Source organism: Ipomoea nil, unplaced genomic scaffold (assembly GCF_001879475.1).
Source record: "Ipomoea nil cultivar Tokyo-kokei standard unplaced genomic scaffold, Asagao_1.1 scaffold3401, whole genome shotgun sequence".
NCBI lineage: Eukaryota > Viridiplantae > Streptophyta > Magnoliopsida > Solanales > Convolvulaceae > Ipomoea > Ipomoea nil.
This window is the reverse complement of record NW_017619829.1, coordinates 14,800-28,607: the sequence shown is the minus strand read 5'-3', so window position 1 is coordinate 28,607 and position 13,808 is coordinate 14,800.

Sequence of the window (13,808 nt, the reverse complement as noted above, 5' to 3'; positions counted from 1 at the left end):
GAATAAATCAATTGACACTAAATATTATAACATAATAAAAAATAAAAGTTTTAATATAACAAATGTTGGGCCAATATATAATTACATTTTTTAAAAATTTATGGGCCAAACATATATATATATATATATATATATATATATATATATATATATATATGTGTGTGTGTGTGTGTGTGTGTGTGTGTGTGTGTGTGTGTGTGTGTGTGTGTGTGTGTGTGTGTGTGTGTGTGTGTGTGTGTGTGAAGGAGATTGTTGAGTTTATACACCACAAAGATGAAGATAAAAAAAATGCGTACAAATTTATAAATTCATGTAATCATGAATTAATTTCTATGAGTATTTTATATCAATTTTGATTTTATATATATATATATATATATATATATATATATATGGTTGAGTTCACATGAGGACACTAATATATAGAGGACTATGAGGACAAATCATATCCATCCAAATCAAGAGATTTAATGGATGAGATCTTGTCCATATTTTCCTTGTATTCACGACTAAAAATATTAAGAGAGGGCAAATGAGACATTTGAGAGCATTTATAATTATGGAAGGATTATAATTAACAAACATAGCATTTAAAAAGGAGTAAAATTTGTGGTAGAGAATATAACCCAAACAAGGAACGTCACTGTAGAAGTCGTGCGTACACTAGAGGCGATGGGGCTGAGAATCTTCTGCGAACATCAATGGAGGAAACTGCACCCAGGTACTGAACCCGCAATGAACGACGATAACGAGACAACTTTAGAACCCACAATTGACGAGGAAATCGTGAAAGACTTTTCCAACGCCATGGTCAACGATAAGCTTCTAAACTCTGCGAATGCAAAATTTTACGTGAGAGAAATTCTACGATGCGTGAGTGCGGGGATGTAGGGCAATGGGTTAGGGGATTGTGAGCAACGCCTGTTATACTTGTGTGCCATGATTTTGTATTTCGTGTGCACGGGGATAGTAAGTAGTGTGCCATGCACACAGTGTTGGTCGTAACTGATAAACGATATATATAAATGGTGTCAAGCAGTAGAACAACCAGGAAACAAAAAGAACATAGGTTCGACTGTGAGGGTGGAATCACTAATTCATATGTTCTGGACTGATAATTTTTTATTGATACATATATCCTAACATCTCGTGTGCCATGTTTAGAAAAATCGTGTGGATATTAATATAATGTCGAGTGCACGAGTGCGTAAACAGCAAGCAACGCCACTCTGCACACCTAGGGTGCCGCAATTGGTTAAAGTATTATGTTTGGGGAAGGTGTCAGTAGTAATACCAATTTACAAAAAAATTAGAGAGTTGCATTGTTTATAGGAAGAAATAACAGGTTCATTAAGAAGCTATTATAGAAATCCCAAAATGCTGAGGTACACTTATTAATTTTTATAACATATTACAATGCATCAGACAGATGAATAACAATGCAGGTTGCGTGGAGGAAATATATCGTGGACAAACCGAAGAATTGAGTAAATTGACGAGACAATTGAGTAATAACACACAAGTGCAAACATTTTAGTGCATAGTGGCATAGATCCAATGTTCATTTGGCATATGAAAGAAAAAAGATGACAACATATATAACAAGCCATGAAAACATGCAAGATTAGTTAGGTGGCACACAACAAACACACGAAAGCACATAAAAAACAAATACTGGGCACACAGAAAATAGAGATTTGAAACTACGTACTCGTGCATAAGAAGAAAAACAGTATGCGATTTTAAAAACCAATTACATTTTGCGATGAATGAATAATTGCATATCTTTGCATTCAAGTATAAGCACGAAGGTTATAAGGAAAATGGCAACCATGAGTAATGCACGTGAAGGTGGGCGCAATGCACAAAACTTACAATAGCGTGCACAGAATGAAGACTATCGACGCACACAACAAAGCACACACGGATGACTGTTTAATTTGTCCTGAAAACACGTAATTGGTTTTTTTTTTTTTTTAAATTGTACGGGCACACATTTTTAAGCACAGTGGCACATATATAATGGTCGTTGGGCACAGGAAAGGAAAACGTTGAACACATATATTATACCAAACCATGAGAACATGAAATACTAGTACACTGGCACACCAAAGGGACAGACGCGGACACATACAACATTAACTGGGCACACAATGTCCATATAACGAACTGATTCTAGCAGTGAAATTAAAAGACAACTGTACAGTAAATAAACAAAATGTATATACGTCGCATGGAAGACGGCTTTGTACACCATTAAAGGATGAAAACAAATAGCTTGATATTCAACAAACCCAAGATCGAAACAATGTTAACAAAGGAAAGTCGTAAGTGAACATGAAAGATAAAGCAATCTTGCCCATGGCAACATACTAAGTCCAATGCACCAAAAAAAAAAAAAAAAAAAACGACAAAACAAGCGATAAGTCCAATGTAACAATCTTTGGTGGTACTCGAACCGCTCAAACGGTAGCGCTACGCACGTGCCACATTGCTCGTATGGTGTGCATTGATATCTATGGTGCAAATTTCCTTGATGTAATGGAACCGTAAGCGCTCGAGTTCAGCTCTGTCGCGCGGAGGGTCAACAAAATCGTCATCATCATTACGCACTCCGGATGAACAAGCCTCCGAAAGTGTATCCCTTGCCTCCTTAGCTGCCAACCAACAACATGAACAAACACAATCACTAAAACAAACTAAATGTAAGCCAAGTGACACAACACACTGAACTCGTGAACACAGGCAAATATAAAAGTGCACACAACACCCTGTACCAATCACCCAAACAAACATAAACGGTCAAACAATCTACAAACACATTTTTACAGACCTGGAGTATGCCAAGGGCACACAACAATATGTCATATATGTTTTAAGGGAGTATCCTGTCATTGACTATGAAAACTGTACGGTAAGTGAAACACAACAATCCATTTCTCAATAATATTTGTTCCTATACAACAATTTAGTCCATCTCTCTTTGTAAAGTTAATTAATTACTCTGGTCAGTGCGAGTCAGGTGCCACTAACGTGTTTAATTGTATATGCAGCATTGATGCTTACCGGCTAAAAGCTGGTTGCACCCACTTGATTCAGGCCATTGTGAACAAATATATGAAAGAGTACAAAAGCTTTCTACCAAAAAAAAAAAAAAAAACAGGATACAAAACTTCAATTATTACAACAATAATAATAACTAAAGGACACACACTACCAAGGTCAATAGCATACTAATATACAAAATAGTGCACACATATACAAAAACAATTCTAAAAACGGTCTAACAACATAAATCCGTACACAATCTCTACCATCTAGAATAAACATAATAATCACCCCCAAATACGAAATTTTTACAGATTAAAAAGAAAAAAAAATGGCCAACAGTACAGTAAACCATACATAATCCCTAACATCCAGAATAAACACAATAATCACCCCCAAAAACGAAATTAATACAAATTAAAAGAAAAACTGTGGATGAACGACCAACATACAAAAACACAAAAACTCAAAGTATGCAAACCGCATATACAACGACCAACATACAAAAATTCGGCCAAACAAATGCAATTGGGCAATATACTAGGGAATTCAATAAATAGAAATTACATACCCCCCCTCCCCCACCAACGTTTCAGCACAATGCACAAAACCCCAACAACGAACCCCCCTCCCCCCCCGCCCCCCCCCCCCCACGAAAAACCCTAGCAGTTCAAAGCAAAAATAAAAAAAAAATAACAACAATAATAATAATAAAATAAAAAACGGATGAGGGAAAAGAGAAAAAAATAAAAATACAAGCTACGTACTCGCCGCAGGAGACTCCGCTGTCCGCTTTGACCGTCGACAGCCACCAACTTCTGCCATTACTACCGTCGACCAGAACGAGAGAATAGCAAGGGAAGGGTCTCGGTAAAACAAAAAGATTTAGGGGAATAGGAGAGAGATGGTGCGCCGTATACGGTATAATACTGAGCGAAGAAAAAGGGATACAACAATAAATACAAATGTTCAATTACAGTACTACCCCCTACAATAAAAAAAAAAATAGCGAAATAACATAAACCACCTAATTTAATGAAATAATCTCCCTTAATCTACACCACCCATTATTACAATCCAATGCACCATATTAATCCTTACAGTCCTCTATAATATCCTTGTCCTCATTTGAATACATCCATATATATATATATATATATATATATATATATATATATATATATATATATATATATATATATATATATATATATATATATATATATATATATATATATATATATATGTATGTATATGTATATGTATATGTATATGTATATGTACTAACTTTGTAATAGTTTGTAATTTTGATTAGTTTTTTAATAATTTATTTACAAAGAAAGTTAGGGAAAGTAAAATTAAGTAGGGAAAAAATTTTCCCGCCTAAGTGTGAATGCATATTAATAGATTTGTAAGATCATTATATTTTTGTGTGTAAATCACGAGTTGGTCCGGGTCTTTCTCTGTCCGTTTAACTTTGTAAGATTATTATTGCAAATGATGTTAGCAATATGAATGCATTTTTTGTCATATATTGTCTTAACATTTAAATATTACAATGTATAACTATACTTACATTTTTAATAAAATTAATTCTGCTTTGTATATAACATTACAACAATACTTATAAATTTTTGTTCGTGCATCGCACGGGGCAAATAAACATCAACCATGATGTTTTATATTACAAATAATCATAATACGGGGATACATGACGACCAGATCTGAATATCTCTGGAAAAAGACTAGAATCTACTTGACTTAGATATTACCATGAACTTTTATAAATATGGGAGAAATTCATGAACAATATTATAGGTTTCGACAATACAAATAACATTTACAATTGCTCGTATTATATGGCAATTTGAATTTAGAGCTAGGTGCTAGAAGTGCATTGACTGATTAATATATAAATTAAATGAGCAATTAAGGCATAGCTAACTCGCTAAAATAAATGTATTATCTTTATAACACGTACACCATTGACGGTTAACCTTGTAGGCTATGTACAAATGAGTGTTTATATGAAAGAGAAATAAGAATAATAAGGTGGTGTAATATAAAGCGAGTTTTATAGCCCAAGGGTTCACGCAGAGACCTAAAATTGGTTTTGATCAAATACAATCTCCCACAATAGATGACATTAAGTTCCACTACATAATATCATTGGTAGTGAATAATGAATTTAGATATGCAGTTGATGAACATCATGACCACATACTTCTAGGGGTCAAAGTACCTATGAAGTCCTTGTACTATAGTGTTTTGTTCAATTTAGTCCTTGTACATTTATTCTGTTCAATTTAGTCCCTCTACTTTAAAAAGTGGTAAAACTAAGGACAATTGTCTAAATCTCATTACGAACATGGTCGTAATTATTTATTTTGGACATACTAATTTAATATATTGGTGGTAAAAATGATAGATTTTAAATATTTATAAAGTAATATATGAGTAGGAATATAAATATCATCAATGCCACGTAATCTAAGTTAACGATAATATTAACATCTTTAACTATTGTCCTTAATTGCACTACTTTTGAAAGTACAGGGACTAAATTGAACAAAATAAAAGTATAAGGACTAAATTAAACAAAACGCTATAGTACAGGGATCTCGTAGGTACTTTAACCTACTTCTAGGTTATTAGACGCTATATTTATTTGAAAAGTCCCTAATAGATTTTAAGTTCAAGAAATGAGAGAAAGTGAAAATCACAACATGTAAAGTATTAAACTACAAAATTTCTTTATATGACCTGAAGCAGTTAATAATTGATTGAGTATATTTCCTCATAAAGAAGGACTATGCAGATTATATGTGTCAGCTCAATGAGTTGCTAATGAAGTTATTTATCCATTATCTCAGTCTATGTTGATAGTATAAATATGATTGAAATGCATAAAGAGCTTGATGATATTAGCTCATGTCTAAAGACGGAGTTTGAAATGAAAGACTTGAAAAATCAAGTATTATCTTGACTTGCATATCGAGTATCTTCTTGAAGAAAGTTTATTCACTAGTTAGCCTATCTTGAAAAATGTTTTTGACATGTTTTATATGGATAAGTAACATGTACTTATTAGACTTACGGTTGTCCAGTAATCTATTGAAGTAGATAAGAAATCTTTTAGACTTGAAGAGGATAATGAGGGTACTTTAAGACCAAAAAATCCATTACTTCGTTGTCGTTGGAGCATTACTTTAGGACCAAAAGTTCTATGATCGCAATTGGCCTAACATTCTACTTGCAATGAAACTACTAGTAACATTTAGCGTTCTCCTACAATGAAATATTGGAACAATATTTAACAAATCCTCTAGTATCTTTCAGTGATGTGAGCCTAATTGTGCACATTTTTAGTATTGATTTATCTATATTTGTTAGGCTTAGGGTCATGATTTTGGTGATTTAATTACATAATCCTTTGTTTTAGTATTTAGTTATGGTTCACACTTGTTTTGAATGTTTTACGGTGTTTGTTAGTGTTTTTGAACAATTATAGGTCAAAGTTATGAGTAAGGGAAGTTCGAGGACAAACTTGGAGTCAAAACGGACCGAAAAGTGCGTACACAGCAGGTTCGACACATCAAAAATTTCCAGAGAGCGAAACGGCCGAGATCAGCAGATCTCGGGCTCGACGCGTCGAGCGAGACGCAACGCGTAGAAAAAAACGACGCTCGGCTCGACGCGTCGAGGCCGGGCAGTAGCCTGCCAACGATCTCAGCACACGAGCTCGACGCGTCGAGCGGAATCTCAGCCCATCAGCGGATTTGGCCCATTTTCGCGCGGAATTTCCCTATTCAGACCGTGATTGGTTCTAGCTTTGTACATGCTATAAAATGCCACATTCCTCAACCCTAAAATTCATTCAGAGATCCTTGGAGACAAGAAAGAGAGAAATCAAGAGCCACAAGTTTTCTTGGGAATCATGAAGAAGACTAGGGAGATTTGAGAAAATTGTCTGGTTCATTCTTGTACTCTTTTGATGAATTATAATTCTTTGAATTTATTTGTTATGTATAGTTTAGCCATGCTTGGCTAAATTCTTTAGAGATTCTTGGGTAAAAGTGTTTATGAACCTATGTGCCTGAGCTCGCAGATTCTTTAATATATTATTATTTGGGTTTAATACTTGTGTTGCAATTGTGATAATATTGTTTGATGCTTGTAATTAGTGGCACTAGGGGATTAAACACTCGAATCCAGGGATCTCAGTCTCTCTCTATTGTTTTCATTACCCTGAATCATTGCTTTATTTTATTTATTTATTTATTTTATGCAACCATCCAAGTCAATCGTTAGGATTAACTTCAAAGAATAATTTAGTAGCTAGTGTTTAATACAACCACTTCCTTGTGGATCGATAACCTGATACTCCAGGTATTTATTTGGTTCGAAATATACTACAATCATTGAGTTACAAAAGATTTTGGCATTTATGCAAGAAATCAATATATGATTTTGATGGGCTACGTGAGTACTAGTTATTTTGTATAATCTCCATGATGCTAAGTCCCAAACTAGTTATAGTATATGTTTTACCCTCAATGTCCTATATGAGGACATAAAGCTTTTGTTGCACAAATGATAAATGAGTATGTTTAAGAATTGTTGACAAAATATATATCGTCAAGATTCAATCCACGTGAGCTTCAAAAGAGTCACAGGATTATTATACAGAATGTTCGCTCTGGTGACAATCTAGTAGATTTGTTCACAAAATCCATTTCTACACTTATTTTTGGAAAAAAAAATGTTTTATATTAAAATGTGTAGGCTTTTGAAGATTGTTATATTCATGGTGGGTGACATTTACTTGAATTAATCTTAAAGATTGGGTTTTGAAGACCAATAATTAGTAAATGAATAAATACAAAGCCCGATGTACAACAAATAGCAGTGTTGCAAAAATCGTGCCTAGAATCGGCGCCTAGGCGCTAGGTGATTGGCCTCTTAGGCGCCCGCCTAGGCGCTCTAAGCGGTCCCCAGGCGCCTAGCGATTTTTTCAACATTGACAAATAGAAAAAGTATATTGAACAAATACTACCTTGTCACAGAGTTGATAGTACTCAAAAAATACAAACCCAATGAAATAAACCTAAAAATATATATTAATAGCATCTCATTACAATTGCATTGGCCAAAAAATAAAAAATAAAATAAAATAATTATATAATCTTTAACCCTAATACCAGTTGTATAAAAATCTCGTTAATTAGGTATATACATATACATAAACACATAGAAAAAAAATATAAAATAAAAAGATGCAAAATCTACTATCTACTATATATATATATATATATATATATATATATATATATATATATATATATATATATATATATATATATATATATATATATATATATATATATATATATATATATATATATATATATATATATATATATATATATATATATATATATATATATGTATGTATATATATATATATATATATACTAATAAGAGCCCAAGAGAGTTAGGCCTATAATGGGTAGAAAAAATGACGGTCAAAATTTTTAATCAAATGAGTGGCTCAGATTGATCAGATTTTAATTTTTTCTTAAGACTTACTAATTTATCCTTAATGAATATGATTATCCGTTAACTTTTCCATTAAATGTTATCTTTTCCGTTAATTTATGTTAGTTCACCGTTAACTTACTCATTGATTTCAATAAGAAAGGTTTTAGGTTCGAACCCCATCCCAACCAAAGTTAACATAATTAGTACTCTATTTTACTCTTATTAAATTAAATAATAATTTAGTAGCTACAACAAAAAATAATACATATGCATTTCTTTAATTTAGAATTATGTGTCTACAATGACTTTATTAAAAAAAATTATTCATTATCAATAAATTAAATAAGAAAAATAATTTCATTAGTTATATTGTATTTATTTTTCTCCAATATAAAAATTCTTTATATTCAAATTCATCCCTTGATTATATTCGCTACATTGTCCTTACAATGTCTTTATTAAAAAAAGTATCATTATCAATAAATTAATTAAGAGAAATAATTTTATTAGTTATATTGTCTTTATATTTCTCAAATGTAAAAATTCTTTACATTCAAATTCATCAATTGACTATATTCACTACATTGTCTATTATTTTTTTTGTGCACTATTTTTTAATTAAATATCAAAATTATAATACAAAATAATGCCCTATATATTTATTTACCAAGTATTTTATTAATACCATGAAAAAATTATAAAAATATATAATTAATAAAGCCAATTATATTAACTACTTGAGGGATTTGTTGACAATAAAGAGAGTATTCAAATCACATAACAAATTGAAGCGAGAACTACTTCGCAATTTTCTTGTTTGACAATCAGCAGTTATCGGTTAACATTAGCGGATTATATTAGCAAATTTGACCAGCGAATTATATCAACGGTTGGTAAAAAGATATTTGAAAAAAAGCTATTTAGATTAACATGTAAAATGACCTAAGGATAATAATAATAATAATAATAATAATAATAATAATAATAATAATAATAATAATAATAATAATAATAATAATAATAATAATAATAATAATAATAATAATAATAATAATAATAATAATAATAATAATAATAATAATTGTTTTTAAAAAATAAAATATAATAATAAAATATAATTAAGTCAATCATATTAACTACTTGAGAATTTATTGACAAAAAGAGTATTCAAATCACACAACAAATTGAAGTGAGAAACAATCTCGCAATGTCCTGTTTGGCAATCAGCAGTTAGCTCTTCAATATTAGTATATATTTAATATTTTATGCCCTAATTTTTATTTGCTCTCCCTTATGTCCCGTATTTGGTTTCAACCATACCTATACAATTATTTTATTGACAATTATAATCAATCTTGACTATATTATCTTGCATTTGTAAACTTAGAATTGCCTATTTAAATATGCAAATTTAACATTCAATTATAACAATTCCAATATAATTTTGCCTTGATATACTTTAAAGTAATTATTTAAAAAAAAAATATTGGGCATTATCCTAATCGTGCAATGCACATAAAAAACTAGTTTGTATAAGAATTATCAAGCTTAATAAAAGTTAATACATATTAAATATAATAAATAAATAAATTTTAATATATTATTACCACTATTTATCAAAAATTAGACGAAACTATATAAATACAAAGCCTAATAAAACAAAATTAAAATATGCATTTACAGTAGCTCATTATAATCGTATTAACCCAAGTAAACAATTCAACAAAAAAAAAAAAAAAAAAAAAAAAATCAAGTCCATCACAATACTTTAACCCTAATACCCAACTACATTATGGTCTCTCTCTCTCTCTAAACTTAAAATGATGAAGTGAATCCGAATCATCCTGTTAAAATGATTAAACTCATCTGTTACGGAATTAATATTGTTTTAATTCCAATTTTAAATTCTGAGTTTTATCCTACTTAGTGGGTGACCGTTACAGGTGTTATACAATTGGTTTAATACCAATTAAAGGCCATGTTGAATGCTATCCCTTCCAACATCCCTATATAAAGAGAGGTAGAGCAGTAGCTTTTTATACAGTACAAAAAAACCGAAAGGAATTCCAGTAGCTTTCAGCTTCTCAAAACTCTGCTTCTACTCTCTTCTTTACCAACTACTGTTCACTGCTTTGCTTTGTTTGCTGGGTTCTTTGTTTAGGTGCTTAAACAAAGAATCGAAGCACGTTTTATCCTGGGAAACCTAGGCTCCAACGCTCCTAGCACTTGTGGGAGGTAGCAAATAAGGTTTTAAGGAAAAGAACTTTGTGTTCGAACTCGTGCTAAACCTATACCCAAACACTCAACCTTTTCCTTCCTAGTTTTTTCTGTTTTTCCCATATAATATTAATCTTTCCGTAGGATTATTATTATTTTGGGATTTTCCACTTTTTACCCAACAATCTTAAAACCTTATATCCGTTTCCCGTTGGTTGTTTATCTCTAATTTCCTAGAAGAAATGGAGAATCCAGCTTTGCCAGCTCTCGGGGAGGAGAATGTTGTTGAGAACAACAATGGTCGGAATGGCAATAATGTTGCTAATTCCCAAGCTACACCAGTGAACGTTGGTTCACAAGATGGTGGGAGCACTGAGGGATATATTCCCATGACTCGGGTACCTACGGTACCGAGTGGTTTGGCCGAAAGACCGGAGAAGTTCACCGGTGTTGGATCGAACTTCAATAGGTGGCAGCAAAAGATGCTGTTCTACCTGGCAACTCTCGGCTTGGCGAGATTCTTGACCGAGAAGGTTCCCGAATTAAGGGAACAGGATGCCCAATCCGTGATGGTAGTTGGCTATTGGAAGGATTCGGACTTCCTATGCCGAAACTACATCCTAAATGGATTATGTGATGCGTTATACGATGTATATCGCAAGATTGGCACAGCGAAAGCGCTGTGGGAAGCCTTGGATCATAAATACCGAAATGAGGATGCCGGGGCAAAGAAATTTGTGGTTGGCCGATTCCTTGACTTCAAAATGGTTAATTCCAAAACCGTGCTAAGTCAGGTTGAAGATTTACAACTAATCTTTGATGAAATCCGTGACGAAGGCATGACGTTGAGTGAAGCCTTCCAGTGGGATCCGTTATCCACTTGCTGCCTCCAGGGTGGAAGGACTTCAAGAATTACCTTAAGCATAAGCGAAAGGAAATGAACCTGGAGGACCTGATCCAGCGACTCCGAATTGAGGAGGGGAACAGGACGAATGATGGGAGAAATTCTGTCACTGTTGGCACTAAAGCCAATGTTGTGGAGCATGCTAAAGGCTCCAAGAAGAACAAGAAGGACAAGCAAAAGCTAGGTCCGAAAGGAGGCATTACCAAGAAGAAATTTCATGGAAAATGCTTCAACTGTGGCAAGACTGGCCACAAGTCCTCTGAGTGCAAAGTTCCAAAGAAGAAGAACAAGAGTTCTGAAGCCAACATGGTTGAGGAAAGCAATAAGAAGGAGGTCGAGATTAGCCTTTCGGCTATGGTGACCGAGGTGAACCTCGTGGACTCTAACCCACGAGAGTGGTTCATCGATACTGGTGCAACAAGGCATTTGTGTTGCAACTGAGAGATGTTCAATACCTTTGAGACCGTTGAGGGCGAGAAGGTTTGGATGGGAAACTCTGCTCAGTCTGCTGTGGAAGGCGTGGGCAAGGTGGTTTTGAAGATGACTTCCGGGAAGGAACTGACGTTGAACAACGTGCTGTATGTTCCAGAGCTGGGGAAGAATCTGGTGTCTGGCTCACTGTTGAACAAGCATGGCTTTCACATAGTGTTCGAGTCAGACAAGGTTGTTTTGTCTAAGTTAGGAATGTTTGTAGGTAAAGGTTATGTAACTGATGGGCTTTTTAAGCTCAATGTAATGCCTATTATCATGAATAAGAGCAAATTTAATTCCGTTGACTTGCTTGAGTCTTCCAATTTGTGGCATGGTAGACTAGGTCACGTTAATTATAATTCTATACGTAGATTAATTAACATGGACCATATTCCCAATTTTCAAATTAACACAAATAACAAATGTGAAATTTGTGTTGAGGCAAAATTAACGAAAGTACCTTTAAAATCGGTTGAAAGGGAAACTGAACCACTAGAATTAATCCATAGTGATTTGTGCGATTTTAGATCGATACAAATGAGAGGTGGTAATAAATATTTTATCATGTTTATCGACGATAGCACACGTTATTGCTATGTGTATTTGCTGAAAAGCAAAGACGAAGCCTTGGAAAAATTCATTCTTTATAAGAATGAAGTTGAAAACCAACTTAATTGTAAAATTAAGAAAGTTAGAAGCGATCGAGGTGGTGAGTAGGAAACACCTATTGGTGACTTCTGTGCGAGTGTAGGTATAATACACGAGCGTACTGCACCTTACTCACCTCAATCGAACGGTGTTGCCGAACGAAAGAATCGTACATTGAAAGATATGATGAATGCGATGCTTATAAGTTCGGGCCTACCTCAAGACGCGTGGGGAGAGGCTATTTTGACAAGTAATTACCTTTTAAATAAGGTACCCCACAAGAAGCTTGATAAGACTCCTTATGAGCTGTGGAACGGTAAGAAACCTTCCTACCAGTACCTGAAAGTGTGGGGGTGTCTTGCCAAAGTTTTGGTGCCAACACCTAAGAAAGTAAAGATAGGTCCTAAGACGGTGGACTGTATCTTTATTGGCTATGCACATAATAGTAGTGCTTATCGGTTCTTAGTACACGAGTCCCATAATCCGGACGTACACGAGAACACGATAATAGAATCAAGGAATGCATCTTTCTTTGAAAATGTATTTCCTTGTAGGTCCAACGAGGGACCGAGTTCGTCAAAACGAACGTTTGACGAAGCTATGGATAATGATAGGGGGGAATCTGAGAGAGAACCCGAGCTCGAGCCGAGACGCAGTAAGCGGACGAGAGTTGGAAAATCATTTGGTCCTGATTTTCTAACTTACTTGTTGGAGTACGATTCGAGTACTCTAACTTGTTTATTAGAAAATGAACCCGATTTTCTATCTTGTTTGATAGAAAATGAGCCTCGAACGTACGGAGAAGCCGTGACTTCTACAGAAGGACCAATGTAGAAAGAGGCTATTAAAAGTGAAGTGGATTCTATTTTACAGAATCACACTTGGGAACTTGTTGATCTTCCTCCAGGTAGTAAACCCTTAGGATCCAAGTGGGTCTTTAAAAGGAAGATGAAACCCGATGGTTCCATCGAGAAGTATA